This window comes from Amblyomma maculatum, chromosome 10 (assembly GCF_055883805.1).
Source record: "Amblyomma maculatum isolate TAMU_Amacu chromosome 10, ASM5588380v1, whole genome shotgun sequence".
In the NCBI taxonomy this organism is placed as follows: Eukaryota; Metazoa; Arthropoda; class Arachnida; order Ixodida; family Ixodidae; genus Amblyomma; species Amblyomma maculatum.
The window spans coordinates 51,697,227-51,713,756 of record NC_139353.1 but is presented as its reverse complement, the minus strand read 5'-3'; the positions used below and the strand labels follow the sequence as shown (position 1 = coordinate 51,713,756).

Here is a 16,530-nt window from a genome sequence, read left to right as displayed (position 1 = left end):
ATCAGGCGCTCCATTGCGCTGCATCTGATTGGACTGTCTACGGTTAAACCTGCGCCATTTCACGCGACAGCTTCCAGATGGCGCTTCTGACTATTGATATGACTAAAACGGCAACAACCGTTTTTCGCCCCGCTTCTTTGCAATAAAGCTCTGCGCTATGACTGAACGAAAATGAAGAATTACAGGATGTTTGTGCAGATTTAAATGTCCCAACGAAACGAAAAATCACTCGAACCGAAAAAAGCAGTGTCGGAAGTCATCATTAACAAGACTTCTGAAAGGCCAAGTGCCGGCACTGCCAGTTAAACAAAACGGTGCGAAGTTTGGGGAATCGATGGTCTTCCCCTGTACAGCAGGTGTTCTTGCTGTTTCTTCTACTGCCTTCGCTCGTACCGAGTGGTGTTGGTGACCACCGCTGCGTCCGTGGCTCAGTGACACATTGCGGTGCGGAGATGACGACTTCTCTTCTCGGACTGTACACGTTTATTTACACTTTTACAATTGGCGTATTTACACAAATGTCGTCGGATGCGACATCGAACGTAGAGGGCTAACTGCGACTGGTGAACGATCTGAGGTCAGAGGCTAGCAGAATCAGGCCTTGGCCTCCTGCTACACTTTAGGCCGGAGTCCCTTGAGACCTCCGTCAGCCTAGCCTCCCTCTCGAACAACCCGTCTGCTCTCCACTCACGTCCGAGCCCAACTCTCCTCCGAGCCCAACTGTCTCAACCTCGCTTCCTTAGCGCTCAAAATTCAAGTATAGTCCGTTGACCAATCAACGACTAGTCACTCTGTGGCCAATAACATTCAGTGTTTCAAAATGGGCTGGCCAATCATCGTGCCACATATACCCCTCTCCTACGCATGTCAAATAAAACACACACAAAGCACGCACTAAGCGGCGAGTGGTTGCGCACACAAACACATACATCTGCAACTTTTCCCTCTCCAAAATCCTCCTACGCAAGAGGCGCCAAACAGTCGCAAGGACAAACGGCGTCAACGGTTACACTTCCGAAAATACATAAAAACACACACGCGCAAACCTCAGGCCCAAACATTCCGATCCCTGCTCTTGGTCGGTAGCGCGCGGGCGGCGGATTCAAAGGGACACACAGGCGTCTTCCCGGGAAGACATGTCAACAGCGCGTTCTCCCCAGGCCTGTGTTACGCCGCGTTTCGGGATTTATGGCCTCCGCGCCCTCTCCACTCGAACCGGGAGACACCGCAGTTAGCGCCGAACTCACAGCCACTAGGCTTATGCTGTGCGCTCTAACTGCACTGCTCTGCCTCCCTCGCGGCGCGGGACGGAGAGAGCCGGCGGCGTCGCCCGCTGCCATGCGTTCTGGGCTCACTTCCGAGAAGCGGTCGCCCGCGCGACCGTCATAAATTTGCCCGCGTCAAACTGCCCCTTGACCTTGGTCGCCCCTTCGGAATCTCGCTTCTGCGGGAAGCCCGCAAACTTAACTCCTCCCCATCGAGAATGTTGCGCGTACACTTGCTGTACGCTCAACATAAAACTCCTCTAACGGGGGAAAGGGGGGGGGGGGGTCATTGTAGTGTGGCGTACACCAAACAAAACAAACAACCGCAGCATGCAAAACAATAGTGCACCGCTCCGTACATAGGCGTGCGCGCCCTGAACGACAATGCTCCGTGTGCACACTCGCAAATTGTAAATAATGCATGCTCCAAAACTCTGATTAACACTTCTGGCGTATCGACACCACACAAAGCAATACAAGGTAACACTGCTTGGCGTATACCACACGAAACAAGGCAATAAACACAGCATGATAGAACACAGAGCAGAAGTTCACATAAGACACATATGTCCCGCACAGGAATGACTGTCCACTCCGTGCTCAAAGTCTCGCGATGCGTCAACGTTTCCCCCTCTCATTCACTGCCTCAGCGCGTGGTCGAGCCACAGGGGATCTTTACGCCTGTCACAACTCGCAGTGGCAGAGTGGGTTAAGACTGTGAACATTGCTCGGCGCTTACCACCGGGATCAAACGGCTTGACTGCTCGCACGGCACAGACGAGCCGCAGCATGCAAGACAATCGCACGCGCCCTGCTTTCCGGCTGTGCCGCTCTCCTGCATCACATAAGACGCTAGCTGCCTGCGTGCACGACACACGCGCTTCCTCGGAAGCACGAACAAGAATGCACCCAAAAGGTGCCTCTGAGACTATTGTGCCTGTCTCAGAAAGCTCATTCTCCGGAGGCTCCGCCTTAGCAGTCCTTCCTTTACGCAGATGCGCCCCGAGGTCCCAACGCTGGTCGTGGTCCATCGCTACTTGTGGCGATATTACTTCGTTCTTTTCAACGCGTGCGACGCAATTTCCGCCGCCATCGCTCAGACCATGCCTGAGACTGCGCTCATCTACATCCTCACACGAACCCATGTTTTTCGGCTCGGGATCGCTTCGCCTAACCAGCTGTACGGCTGGCTCTTCAGATGCAATTCTTGATGTTGCGATTACTGTTTGGGCTGTGGCGCTCTCGACACAGCCTGCCTGACACTTTGCCGCTTCGGTCGGGAACCCAAGTTCACTACTCGTGCCAGCCAAACAATTTGCATCTGGGCTCTCTTTTGCGCCATTAGAATCGTGAGCACTTTCCGCTGCTTTGCACGACTCAGCCTGCACATTTTGATCGGTGACATTCAATGTCACAGGTGCCTCCGTCTCTACCTCAGGGGTATGAGACTGCTCCTCCCTCTCAACATCGGTTGATTCTACAACTCGCGTCTCCTCAACACGAACTTCAACTGCACTCCCCTCACCGACCGCCTCGATCAGCGTTTGATCAGTGCCATTTGCGGGAGTGTACGCCTGAATTTGTACCGGCTCCGGTGGTTCACGCGCTGCCCTCCGTAAGCGCTCCTCCTCCTCGAGCCTTTCCCTTTCCTGCCTTAGCTCTTCCTTGGCTATGGCTAACTCCCGCAGGCGTTCGTGGATCTGCTCTATTCTTTTCTCCCTTTTCTCCCTTTCCTCTTTTTCCTTAATTCGCTCAGCCTCTGACATCGGCGCATACCAAGCGTCGTATGCACAGTCATAATCACTCCACCAACAAAATGCAGCCATTGTGCTTTATTTTACATTAACCCTGCGACTCATGCGCATACGCTGAGGCAAGTAAAGTGAGAGTGGAGAAACTCACTCAATTGTCGGGCGTTCAACCACGGAGCTTGCGAAGTCCCCACACGCAGGTGCCGCGCAGAACAGGGTCCGTCGTCTCTTTGTTGCAGCGCTCCGCTCACTTTCACGGTAGCCTCTTGCTCGCCGGCGCTGTCGTGAATGAAGCCTTGGCTCCTGAGGCCTCTCGCTTGGATGTCGCCTCACTGTCGCTGCCTCTCTAGGCCGGTAGCGTCGATTCACGGGGCACCTCGACGTCAAACTTCTACCTGGTCAGCCTTGGCTCACCGAGGTAGTGCGCCACCCTCCGTGTACATCAGTCCGAGGCGCCGTCGATCTCTCGCCACTCCGCAGAAAGTCGCTGGGCCGATCCTGTCTCGACTGCGCCAGTTAAACAAAACGGTGCGAAGTTTGGGGAATCGATGGTCTTCCCCTGTACAGCAGGTGTTCTTGCTGTTTCTTCTACTGCCTTCGCTCGTACCGAGTGGTGTTGGTGACCACCGCTGCGTCCGTGGCTCAGTGACACATTGCGGTGCGGAGATGACGACTTCTCTTCTCGGACTGTACACGTTTATTTACACTTTTACAATTGGCGTATTTACACAAATGTCGTCGGATGCGACATCGAACGTAGAGGGCTAACTGCGACTGGTGAACGATCTGAGGTCAGAGGCTAGCAGAATCAGGCCTTGGCCTCCTGCTACACTTTAGGCCGGAGTCCCTTGAGACCTCCGTCAGCCTAGCCTCCCTCTCGAACAACCCGTCTGCTCTCCACTCACGTCCGAGCCCAACTCTCCTCCGAGCCCAACTGTCTCAACCTCGCTTCCTTAGCGCTCAAAATTCAAGTATAGTCCGTTGACCAATCAACGACTAGTCACTCTGTGGCCAATAACATTCAGTGTTTCAAAATGGGCTGGCCAATCATCGTGCCACATATACCCCTCTCCTACGCATGTCAAATAAAACACACACAAAGCACGCACTAAGCGGCGAGTGGTTGCGCACACAAACACATACATCTGCAACTTTTCCCTCTCCAAAATCCTCCTACGCAAGAGGCGCCAAACAGTCGCAAGGACAAACGGCGTCAACGGTTACACTTCCGAAAATACATAAAAACACACACGCGCAAACCTCAGGCCCAAACATTCCGATCCCTGCTCTTGGTCGGTAGCGCGCGGGCGGCGGATTCAAAGGGACACACAGGCGTCTTCCCGGGAAGACATGTCAACAGCGCGTTCTCCCCAGGCCTGTGTTACGCCGCGTTTCGGGATTTATGGCCTCCGCGCCCTCTCCACTCGAACCGGGAGACACCGCAGTTAGCGCCGAACTCACAGCCACTGGGCTTATGCTGTGCGCTCTAACTGCACTGCTCTGCCTCCCTCGCGGCGCGGGACGGAGAGAGCCGGCGGCGTCGCCCGCTGCCATGCGTTCTGGGCTCACTTCCGAGAAGCGGTCGCCCGCGCGACCGTCATAAATTTGCCCGCGTCAAACTGCCCCTTGACCTTGGTCGCCCCTTCGGAATCTCGCTTCTGCGGGAAGCCCGCAAACTTAACTCTGCCTATATACAGAAGGAAGAAATAACTTCGACTTTCCTTAAGCTGTTCACAGGCAACAAATGACAAATATAATTGTACATGATCTTTCAATTTACTGATAGAGTAGACTTTAAAGCTTTGCAGCACTAGCGTAGTGACCGCTAGTATGAGTGTTTCCGCTGCATGTTTGCAGAATATTTTTAAATATTTGCACGGATTCTAATAGTCAGAAAAACTATACAAGGAAGTGTGCGTTCTTTAAAATCGCTGATGCAGCAAATGCACCACTAATCTTCATTGAACTAAAGCGAGAACGCTTCTGAATGGAGTTCTAACCATATCGAGTAAACCTCAGGGTCCCAGATAATTTCCGTGCACTATATCGAACCCGAGCCTAGCCTGCTCCCTTACACGCAGAGACGCGGCAAGCTTCTGTGGCTCAAGGCATGACGGCAGTGCTGACTAAGTATAGAACTTAAACAGTCATAATCACCAGTTGTCGAAATTTAGTCCGCAACGGCAGAGTCATTATTTTCTACGAGCTTTTGCAAAATACTTATTCGCAAAAACAGGTTTTACTGTCTATCGCGGCCCTCTTCATTTGAATGCAGTGGCAAAATTTTGGGCCTTTTTATATAGACACGTTGGACTTGTAGTCAGAGTTTCAAAAGCGGATTCTTCTCTGCATAAATTGCCGAAATAAGAAATTCAATGCTCATTTTCAGCTGCGTTTATAATCGCGCTAAGCAAAGCCAGACATTTCGTAGAGAAAATGTCTGGCTCAATTACTCATCATGATTGTCGTTAAGGGAGTTAGCGTGCGGGGTTTAATTCGCATCTATTTGAAAAAAATTAGCGAAATCTCAAGCGATGCGGAAAACCACCCGCCTTGAACATAAAGCTCAGCTCATAACCACCCGTTATAATAAAAGCCGTACAACGCGCAGGAGTAGCCTCAAAGAAGCCTGTCTAACTCGGAATGCTGGATTACTATAGAGATAAATGTTTACAACACATTTAAAGCTAAAAGAACTAGCATTACGTTAAAATTATGTAGTGGTAGCTGTTTGAAAGCGCGTTTTTCTTTTTTGCGCATTCTATTATCTGCTAATCGGATGCATAAAGGTTTTCCGCAAGAGAGGAGGCTTGGACTGAGATTTAAAGGACTTCAATATTTATTGTATCCATTATTTCTTCTCTAATGATATTGTTATTCAGCTCTGCTCATCCCTGTTCAGTGGATTATTATTGATGCAGCGTTGGTTAGAAGCATTCGTATGTCACTTTCCAAGCAACGTTCTGGACCTCTGACCATGAAATTGCTTAGCCTGTGCTGTTGCTTTATTAATTACACATTTTTTTCTGCTATGCTGGAGTTCTAAGAACGTGCTATATATGCAGGTGGATATAAATAACTACGAACAGAAGGAGAACTCCTACATGTCCACTACTGTATTGTCAGTCTCGTCACGGCAATGAAAACTCAGGATTCTGTAACCAGACAATCTTACAATACTACAAATGGAGCATCAAATAGCAGCACACCTGGAAAGATGCGCCGATTGTCGGAATGGCATCTTATAACTTGCATATGGGTTTCTAGAAATGACTCAAGAGAACATCTAAAACATGCAAACACCGTTTGAAGAGAGACAAAATGGCCAATACTGAATATCCTTCAGCACATGGCCCCATTCCCAGCGATAGAAAACATCCTCACGGACCGATATTACGAGTGTGGGTGGAAAGGAGCAACCGGTTAGTACGGATTAGTAAGCGTTTACACCAAGATGGAAACAAAACCGACAAAACCCTCACATAATTATGGTGTTTGCGGTACTCTAGGGAGAATAATTACGATATAAAGTGGACAATAAACGTGTTTTCGTTCGCTCAGGCTGGCTTTATAAGTTGGTTTGTCGTCAAAAATGTCCACCTGTTTGCAGACATTTGAAGGGAAACAAATGGCGTATTTAATTAAATTCATAATTTCCCTAATTGAGTGGAATGTTTCACTAAACTACAGCTAACCACAAAGACACCTTTATGTGCGAAATATCTTATTAATGAGGGCTTGGCTTCCGATTGAGAAGGCACTGAGAGCTGACAGAAGAAAGCCAATTATTTCGTTTAACTTTAACAGATAGGCTTTCCGCAGGTGGCAGCTTCGCAGAATGCAGGATTTTCAACAGAAAGTTAAAATATTTGCCATTTCCAAAATCATATAAGTGATTAACAGAAAAGGCAAATACATTCCTCTTATATCTGACAACGCCTTGGCGCGACAAAGTAAAACCGAGTTTTAAATGCCACTGTGGTTTGAAACAAATCCTCGACTTGAAAACAATATTCACAACATCAGCCTTTCCGCATTACAGACCGCTCTAGTCTGTGTTCTCCCTCAGATATTTCTGCTGAACGCCAAAAATATATCTAAGGAAATAATGATCGCTCTTCAAATACCACCTAAAAATGAGAGAAATGCACACATTCGCTTCACTTGCCGCACCTCATGCACTTCAGATTACCTTGATATGAAGAGGCTGATTGTTATAAGCAAGAAACATCATCATATAATCATCATCAGCCGGACTATACCTGTGCTAGCAGCATTCACTTGACCCCTGCTAAACCTGAAACACCCACTTAATATTCTGCCGCTCCCTGCTACGCTTTCCTTCCTTTGGAATCCAAATGATTACTTCAGAGACTATGGATTATCCTCTCTTCGCACTACATGTCCAGCCCATGCCCATCTTTTTAATTTCGACTAGAAAGTAAGTAACATGAGTTATTTCTCTGGCCCACTCTGCATGTTTCCTATCTCCTAACGTTACACCTACCATTTTCCGTTCAATGGCAATCTAAGTTTTCCAGAACTTATGTAGAACCCTTTTCCTTAATCGCCATGTTTCAGCCCAATACATCATTATCGGTAGGATACAACTGTTATACACTTTTCCTTTGAGTGATAGCTTTAATCTGCTTGTCATAATGGGCGAGTACCTTTCAAATGCGCTCCATCTCAGTCTTATTCTCCTAGTTATTTTCCTTTCGTGGTCAGGATCTGCGGTAACTACCTGTCCTAAGTAGACACATTCGACTACCACCTTCAGCGTTTCGCTACTTATTTTCAACTGCTGTTCTTTTACCAGGCTGTTCTTAAACTTCTTCATGATAATCTTTAGGGCTACTTTTCTTCTTCTAGCTAGATGTTTAACCATTAGTTGCACTTGGTCCCTTAGTTACTTAGCAAGGCAATGTCATAAGCGAATTACAGATTACTGAGATATTCTCCATCGTCCATGATGCCCAACTATTCCCATCTCATGTCCTTGAATACACCCGCTCAGCAAGCTGTAAATAGCACTGCGGAGATGGTGTCTCCTTGCCCAACACTTTTCGTAATTGAAATTTTGTTACTTTCTTTATACAGAACTATTTTGCTTCCACTGCTTTCCCATACAGCTCATCTACACCGTGATTTCACAATGCGTTCATGACAGCCGAGGTTTTTACTGAGTGAAACGCTTTTACTTAGCCAATGAATGCTACCTATAGGGCCTGGTGCGAGCATTTTTTATCACCTGCTTGATGATGTGGATATGACCGATAATAGGATACCCTTTCCGAAAAGCTGCTTGGTCGTTTTCTTGATTGAAGTCTAAGGTTGTCCTGAATCTCTTAGCGGTTACCTTAGTAAATACCTCATATGTATAAGATAGTAAGCGGAGTGGTCTGTAATTGTTCAATTCCATTGCGTCCCCTTCCTTATGAATTAGGATAATGTTAGCGCTGATCCATGATTCTTCGATATCATCATGTAGTGCGCATACAGAGTGATCAGTTTTTATACCACGATATCACCTCCATCCTACAACAACTCTTTAGTTGCCTGATCCTCCCAAGCTGCTTTCCCTTTTTCAAAGCATCTAAAGCTTTCTTAACTTCATCCTTCATTACTGGCGGAACGTCTGATTGCTCTTCCCTGCAGAAAATTTGATTTTTGTCTAGACTACATTCGCTACCGCAGAGGTCCATATAGAATTCCTCGGCTACCTTGGTTATCTTGTCCTTGTTAGTAATGACACTGCCCCCGTTGTCCCTCAGTGCATACATCTGACTTTTGTCTATACCTAACTTCTAGTTTACTGTTTCAGGCTGCTACTGTTTTTTAGAGCATGCTCAATTTTCCCCATGTTATACTTTCTTAGGTCGACCACCTTCTGCTTATTCATTAGCTTGATATCTCTGTAAGTTGTATATGGTCTGTTGGGTTGGAGGATTTCATACAATGGGGTTTCTGAATCAAATCTTTCGCAACGAAAAATATTATTGGCAAATAGAGATGACCGGGAACTTTGGAAGATTTATTAGTTCGTTCTATTTATAATAAAGAGCTCTAAAACAAACCACGTGGATAGGTACGACAGAAGGCATCATATTGCAATGTTTTTTGGCCTTTAAAACGCATGCTGTCAAGTCTAATGTATCAGCGCACTGCGAAATAGTTGTAATAAAACAGTTATCGGTTTGAAAGGAGGTCGCATGTTCAGGAAAAGACCATCGTTCCAGAGCTTCTATGACTTTTACTCTCGCGGGAAATATTCTCGCCTTGCCAAGCCGCGTACGCGGCCTTTGTTTCTTTCTCATCAGCCACCGACCATGCGACGAGCTGTTAGCCTTGGTGCAGTATTGTTTTCGCAATAAAAACGTCTCTCGATTTCCTTTTCCTCGCCGCCTCCTGGCATCTTCTCCCATCATTCGTGGATCATAGCCAGCCCCGCACTTCCGCTTCAACGTTCTGCACAATATATATATATATATATATATATATATATATATATATATATATATATATATATATCTTGTGAACAATACTTCATCAATTTCTACATCTATTATCTCACACATACTTATGAGACTATCAAGAATCTACCGCATTTTGTGAACGACATCCAGTTTAAATATAGCACATTGTTTTTGGCCAATCGATACGAAAGTGCCGCCACTGCTTGGGATCTGTTATCAGACTCTGGATTCAAGGGTCGTAGAGTGTTCGAATGCCATCTCATTTCCCCAAGTGACTGGAGCTGCACGAGGTAGCCGCTCCTGCAAAGTCAACCCTACGCTATGGTCACGTGGGGTCGTACAACTCGGCAACCAATTGGGGCCCTGTCATTTCACACACCAAGTCTGATCGACTTGCTGTAGCATGCTCGTAACTTTTTATACACAACGCCTACAATGACGATGACCAGTTTCCGTTTTGCGGTGCTCTTGAAAGCTGTCATAATAAACGAAGAATTTATGAATGCTTATAAAGCCATACATTGACGCCAATAGTTGAAAACCTCTCATTTGAATATATTATTACGAAGCGGCAAGCCGGTGAACAAAGGAGAACAGGGAACAGAGAGGAGATGCTCGATGACAATGAGATGATGTTTAATGAAAATGTTAGTGGGCCTAGCGCGAGCGCTCCTGCCCGCGCCACTGCCCGCTTCTTCTTCCTTGATCGTCCGTAACATGACCAGGGGCCACCGAGCAATCGTCCCGATCGTAGACGAAGAAGTTTACCGATGTTGATGATTCCATGGCATGTTGATGGGAGGAAGAAGGAATAATAGAACGGCAGGCCGCCCTTACGACTCCCGATGAAGCTTGACCCAGGATACTATCCGGCCATACGTTGCCACGAATCGATGGCGGAGGCTAAGGCACACACCGAATGGCATAGGCAGGAGTGTCTTCAAGTGTAGCGGTGTCTTGGGTCGTAGAGACTTTGGTCGGCCCATCTGGTCAGTTGGGTCACATACTGTCGCTCGGGTCTCTTCTTGTGTCTTGTGGTCATGTGTAGCATCTCTGGTCAGTCTCTCCTTCGTCATGTCTTGTGGTCGGGGCGAGGGGACGAGGCGGAGGAACGGCAAGGTCTTGTTGGGTCCGGCAGGCTGGGGAAAAGCCATGAGATGCCTCCTAACCTTTCGCCGACGACACAAGAGAACACAGGGCACCGAAGTTCCAGACCAGGATGAGGCGGTGATAATGAAGTACTCCGCACCTCCAACCAAATTTTACGGTGCGGCAAACCGGTGAACAGTGGAGAACAGGGAACAGAGAGAAGATGTTCGATGACAGTGAGATGATGTTTAATGAAGATATTAGCGGGAAAGATATTGTTATCCAGCGTTGCTTGTTCCTTGGGCGCTTATGCAGCTATTCCTTTTCTAGAGCTGTCTTTACCGTCATAGGTTACGGATAAACGTCTTAACATGTACACAGAATATTTTTCGCCGTAGGCTATTGTTTTACTGCGTACGCAGCGCCTTTCGCACTACCAGTCCTCGAATAAGTTAACATCGCAACCTAGAATTTATGCACATAGGAATAAAGAACATTTGCGTCGTATGTATATTAGAGAAGGGATGTTAGGGCTTCTGATAGCGTCCATAATTTTTCCTCTGGTGATAGATTGTAATTGCCATAGAGGCGACAAGGCTTAAGAAGTTGAAGCACATATTGAGTGACGCACATAGCGACAAAAAGCTTTGGTCGTTACCGTAAAATTAGGAATTGCCAGCTGTCAAAATGGCATTTTAGAAACAGCGCAGTGTTTTCCTTCTCAAGGAACGTTTCATTTTAACGGCACTAAATGCGCGCGGTTTATGCACCAAAGAATTTCTATTGTTAAGCTTCCATTGTAATGCCTTCGGTTTTCCTTAGAATGTTCCCCTAATAAAAAAAGAAACTCCTCGACAAGCAGAAAAATATTGTTCGCTTCACATGTGATAAATTAGGGTGTATTGCTTTCTAGAACGCGGCTGGCATTTCAGCGCGCAGCTTTTTTGAACCTTTAGCTATCCATATACAACCAACTCTCAATAACTGGAATTGAACATTCGACTTCAGAAGAAAGGTATATATATCGGGTCGTGCACAGGACCAGTTGTAGGTGACCTGTGTTTACCTAAACTGGACAAGGTCACCGAAAGGGTTTGGACCTAATCGAAATTTTTAGATTTCGTGATGATTGTTTAACCTTTGAATGGCGACTTCGACTTTAGTTAAAGGCTCATTACATTTTAACCCACTTGTTTTGAGAAGTGGAATATTGGTGCAAAACTCCATAATAACGTCACCTTTCATGCTGACGCAGCACACTCGAAAGATGTAAAAGAGTAGCATCATCTGTCTATGTTTTCAAAATGTTTTAAGAAAATTTTCGAGAGCAGTCAAAGAGGCTGAATGAAGCTGGTTTTCTCGCACTTATACAAGTATCTGTTGTGGAAAAGCTTCGCAATGAACTGTAAACCGAGAATCTATGCAAACTATATACGTGTCTCGGCGAACAGAGTCAACTTTTTGTACTGTCTTGCCTCATCTAAATTTTCACACAATCTGGAAAGGATTGGTCACAGGGCGATTACACCCGTCGTGTTCTGACCCCTAAAATTGCTACGTTGTGTAAAACGGGAAATGCTAACAGCAACGCACTTGTATATACGGTTATGTACCATAAAGAGTACGTAACGTGCAATGAACAGGTCGTGCATCAGATTCCCTCTTCGCGCGGAAACAAATATGCGTTCGATCAATCATGCTCACAAAATCAAGAACAGGCAATAAGATTGTGAACGCAATTTGTCGAGTGAGGATAAATGTGAAACGGCCTTCTTAATAATTGTGTTCTCAGACTAATGAGCAGACAAAGTTAATTAGTCAAAGACAAAAGATAATTAGTCCTGGCTGCACATGTGTGTCCCCGCCTTCTATTTACTGATTCGATGATGAGCTCGCTCTTCTGAAAATTGGTATTGCTTTTACGAACTGACTGCGTATTCTTCCGGGGTATAATTGTGCTGTTTCAGAAGAAGAATATTTCTTGGTAGTTAGCGCCCGTTGTCTTCATTTGTTTACGTTTTTCCTTTTCTTGTGTTACAATAAGGTGTCTCGAAGAACGACTTGGCCATAATGTCGAATATACTGACAAGTGTTTTGTTGCTAAACTTACCGTACTCCGGCCATTTATTACAAGTATTAGCTCCCGTTAAAAAGGACGCGCTATAAGGAAATGTTAGTGACGACATACGGCGCAGAAACCGAATAGGGAAGGTGAGAGCGCTGCGCTCTTTCATAACACCTCAGATGGCATCAATGGGGCATAGACCACAAAAGTGTTAAAGCCCCAGATCACAAAATGACATCGTTGGACGCTTATTCTTTGTTGGTTTTTGTAACACCTACACCACATATGCCATTGTGCGAGCTGCAAAGTGCTTCCAACTTGGTCACCTCTTCGCATACGTAATTATCAGATGGGTATTGAATCCACCAAGGCCATTGAAACTCCACGTCGGGCAGGCTACTTCTAAGCTACGAAATTACGATCGTGCTACATGGTAAAGGGGGGCCCTGTAAATCGATATTAGGTAACCAATAGCATGAGTTAAGAGGCGCAAGGTATTCTGACATATTGGTGTACTGAGGAAGCGTTTACACGGCACACACCCACACGGCTAGCGTTGCGTGCCACTTCATGGACTAGAAATATGTCAACTAAGTCCATTGGAGCATGCGGCAGCCAGAAAGAGAGAGGAGAGGAAGCGGGCGCCTTGAAACACTGATGCTCCACCGAGCACCAAAGCTGTGTGGAATGCAGCAGAAAAGTAGCGCATGGACCCTACATGAATTCCTTACATGCTTTTCACATGGTTTATGAAAGAACAAAATGGTGGTTGATAGTGGCCGTCCTGTATTTCGGGTTATTTTCTTTTTTCCTGTTGTTTTGTGCTGGCTTTTCCTTTGCAAAATCTAACCAACGACACCTCTTCACTTGACGTTCTTCGCCAAAACGACTGTTTCATGCCACACTATATGCAAAACATCTCGCTTTGCGCTATCATGATGGTGTACTCCACCGGAGTACTTCTCCAGCTCCCGCAGGGCACGAATAAAATTATTCCTTCTCCACGTGTCCATTTCGCTTCAGGAGGAGATGAGGAGAAGAGGAGGAAAAGGTAAGGCAAGGAGGTTAACCGGAAGAAGAAACCGGTTTGCTACTCTGCACTGGGGGAAGGGAGTGAGAGGCTATGAAAGTGATTGGTAAGAAAGGAATAGGTGAAGTCAGTATAGTCACATCATAGCCATATCACATCACGTCATATCACATCTTCGGAAGTGCTGTAGCCTCTCCAAACGTGGTCATTCGGCAGTGAAGAAGCAGTGAGTGGACTGCTCAACCTGGTCCGAGGACCGCTTTTTGATGACCGACATCAACAGACCAGAGGTCGGTCACATTAGCTGATCCGCCCCGAAAATGAAGCAGCCAATCAACTTATTGAAAAACATGCCACAACCCCGGTGGGTTGGAAATAATCTTGGACCCAGGTTCTTAATTACATCAAATAAAAATACAGCCTTCAAAACACACAATCTCTCCGCTCGCCGGTTCCCAAACCCTCGCACACGGCGCCTATCTTCCCTTCCCCTCCCTGGCGTGTTTGCGACGCGACCTTGCAGCTGGCACCCTTCGGGAGGAACGCCGCGGGGGATCTAGGAACTAGGTCCTCCAGCCATCCCACTCGTGAAAGGAGGCAGGGGGGGGGGGGGGGGGGCGCACTGTCCCAGAGAAGTGTACCGTCACCGTTGCTGGCACCCGATGCTTCGCTGCGGGGTGGCGGCAAGGGCCACACCTATTGTCGCCTTCTGCCGGACACTTAGTGAGCGCTTGTGGCAGGGCAAATGGCTTCATTAGCGGGGTCTCCCTGCACCGATGTTTGGCGACACAGCGGGAGATCACTGGCCGAGCCGGCCGTAAAGTGTTTCATAGAAGCGCGCCGCTGTCGTTCCCGGCCGATAAGAATGCGTCTGCCGTCGCTTCCTCGTGACACCTGGGGTGCAAAGGGACGAAACAAACCAAGCCTCCTGCGCGCCCCGCTGGGCGCTGCTAGTGCCTCAATAGAGCGGAGAAAAGGAGAAAAAAAAAACAGCGCTGACTCCTTGCCCTCGAGGCGCGGAGGTTCGATCGCCAGCTCGACTCCACGCGCGAGTCGCTTTTCACTGCGACCTTGAAGTCCCGATTTAACGAAGATATCCCGACTCCTGCTTTAACCCCCATATGGTCCAATGTTCTTACTGATTTGAAAAACAAAGCAAACTTCACTATCTCTCCTAACTTGATGAACTTTTTGTCAAAGTATGAAGGTTAAAAAGTCCATTCTTGGCACATTTTGCGAAAAAGACCAAATATATAATGAATGTAAGCCAACAGTAGCCTCATGGAGCACCTTCCTCTCCCTTCTGCCAAACTGCGCGGTGGAAAACGGAAGTCATGTTGATTTCAATAAACAAGATTTTGCCACAGTCTTGCCCGTCGACAAGGCGTGGACAAGGGTGCCGCATACCGGCATCGGATCAAGCGTTGGATGCCCTTGATCTCTTGTGATAGTTGGCTGAACGCACAAATATGGATGCGGTTATTGCTAACATATCGCAAGCAAGCAAATATCGACTCGCCTAATAAAGAAATTTCTGTTTCAAAGGGGCCCTTCTTGCAAAGTAAAATTTTAGTTGGACATTTTCGCATGTGCTTTCGGTGTCGGTTGTTTTCGCTGGCCGCAATATTATTGCAACAAGGTAGCGTAGTGGGCAGACTTGTACAGAATTTTAAAATGACGAAACAGCGCAGCTTCCTCTGATCCTTCGTTTAAGTGCTGCTGCTACTTCCTTTCAAATTGATTGATTGATTGATTGATTAATTGATCGATTGATTGATTGATTGATTGATTCACAGGGAGGGAGAGGCGCAGTATCTGTCACACTTGTTTCTGTGGACACCTGAACCGCGCCGTAAGGGAAGGGAGGAAGGTGGGAGTGAAAGTGGATAGAGAGAAAGAGGAGCCGTAGTGGAGGGCTACGGAGTAATTTCGATGCGATTTCATTTTCTGGACGTTACGTATTTTATTTCTTTGATACCGGTACACCATATATTAATCGACTGTATGATACCGAGTGACGAAAACTGCCTCCCTTGTTTAACAAATTTGCCAATTTGACGAAATAATTCCCTGCTCCTCTCAATTTCAATAATCGGGATTTAGTTATATATGCAAGGAAGGGGCTTATAACCCTCACAGGCATAAATTTCAGTGCTGCTTACTTCTGTGTAAAGTACTAAACACACCTTTGCTCATACTTCTTGCCGTACCCGTTACCTTTAATGGCACCTTGCTCAAGTTAGTCTGCTTCTGAACACCTTAGCCGTTCTTTGACCCTGACCAAGATCATCTAACATCCTCACTACCACAACATGAATACACAGGACTGGTGCTAGCGTTGGCGTACTTTATTCAAGCGGTCTTTACGCTGTAGTTCCCTGCAACTTATTTTATAGCTGGTCGGCGATGCTTCTGATGAGAACCAGCGTTCGAATATTTATTTGCATTTACCCGTTCCGCATACTCGTCTACAATTTCGCAGAAACGCTCGCGGAACAGTCGCTTTCAGGCAATCTTGAAAAAGGCTGACAGCTGCTCAAAGAACGCAGAAGAATAGGACACGAACCCTATTTTTACATGCCCCGCCATAGTGGTGCAGCGGTTATAGCACTCGACTACTGCACCCAAGGGGGCGGAGCGGAATCCCGGCCGTAGCGGCCGCTTTTCGAGGGATGCAAAAAGCAAGGAGCCCAAGTGCTGTGCGATGTTGGCGCACGTAACAGAACCCCAGCTGGTCCAAAATTTCCTGACCTCTCCCCTACGGCGTATCTCATAGCTTGCGCCACTTTGAGATGTTAAACATTAAAATGAAACCAAACGTATCTATACACAATTTCCTCAAACTCGAAAAACC

At 46.9% G+C, this 16,530-nt stretch overlaps 1 protein-coding gene across 1 annotated transcript in view; it reads right to left on the bottom strand.

Moving 5' to 3' along the window:
• Positions 1 to 5,281, bottom strand: part of LOC146176382 (phospholipase A1-like) — a 61,755-nt gene extending 56,474 nt beyond the window's left edge. The window contains exon 1 of the mRNA XM_084582723.1: positions 5,174 to 5,281. The gene's annotated coding sequence lies outside the window, so the exon portion shown is untranslated. The remainder of the gene's footprint in view (positions 1 to 5,173) is intronic.
• Positions 5,282 to 16,530: the final 11,249 nt, after the last annotated feature.